Raw genomic sequence first — 1,158 nt, 5'->3', positions numbered from 1 at the left:
ACACACATTGAACTGTCCCAGTGCACACACACAATCCGGGGTTTTCTCATCAGGTACAAAAATACAAGGTGACTGTTCTCTTCCGGCTGCCCTGGATGTGAACAAAGCTGCTGAATCAAAGACTTATTGAATGTAGGGGTGGAAAGAAGTTTCTCCTTTGCATCTGTCTTTCAACCTGCAGTCGTGGCCCTTCTCAGGGTCTCACGGCTTCTGCTGGTCAGTTCGTTTTTCCTGGCTCCTTAAGAAGTCCTGTTCAGACAAAACAGCGCACTGTTTACAGGAAGCTTGGCAGGGTCAAAAAGTGGCCGTAAAACCGATCTCTTGTTAAAACACACGCAGTATCTGCTCCGATGTAGATACTATTAGAACTTGGCAATCTCTGATTTGCTATCAAGGCCTTGAAGGTGATTTCAGAGTCAGGTTTGTTAAACTTGGTGACATTGTAAGTGTTATCACTTGTCATTAGCAGAGCTAACCTAGTTGCTCCAAGTCCCACTTAATCTATCCAGCTCACTACCCACAGCTCCTGACCTACTTAGTCACTTCCTTTCTTTGATTTTTGCCTTAAAGCCTCTTTTCTATGTTGGCCTGTGACTGCCATTTAATCTTAATCAAACTTCCTTGGACTTCCATTACTGTCAAGTACGACTTCTCTCACCATGATACCCACCCCTCTGACTGCAAGACAAGTGATTTACAGCCAAGTCTGCCTCTTCTCCTATGCTCTAAGTTCATCTTTGCTTTGTTTTTCTTCCTGTATGAGTCACTCCTTCCCCCTCCCTGAGACATTGCGCTGCGCTTTCTGTTCCCCCGTGCTCTGTGTGCTGCTGTGCACGCCTCTGCTGCAGAGCTCTGGTGAGCGTTACCGCGCGTGCCCAGCACCATGCGCAGCTTCGGAAAAAGCTGAACAAGAAGAAACTGCGTTGGCCACAGGCTGCTCCAGAACGTCAGCTAGTTTAATGTGTTTTTGCCTCTGACCAGAAATGTTGACCTACTCTGTTCCCTTATGCCTTTCTTAAGAGCCACTTACACAAAACAAGGCTGTTTAGTCTATGCCTCCCAAACTTAGCATCTCCCCTGCTACGTCAGGGCACCTGTTAACCTGTTACAGATGCTGTAAGGTGGGTACCAGCTTAAGGACTTCCCCAGTTCTCACTG

Source organism: Mesitornis unicolor, unplaced genomic scaffold (genome assembly GCF_000695765.1).
Source record: "Mesitornis unicolor isolate BGI_N332 unplaced genomic scaffold, ASM69576v1 scaffold16583, whole genome shotgun sequence".
Lineage (NCBI taxonomy): Eukaryota > Metazoa > Chordata > Aves > Mesitornithiformes > Mesitornithidae > Mesitornis > Mesitornis unicolor.
Note: the sequence above shows the minus strand (reverse complement) of the source record.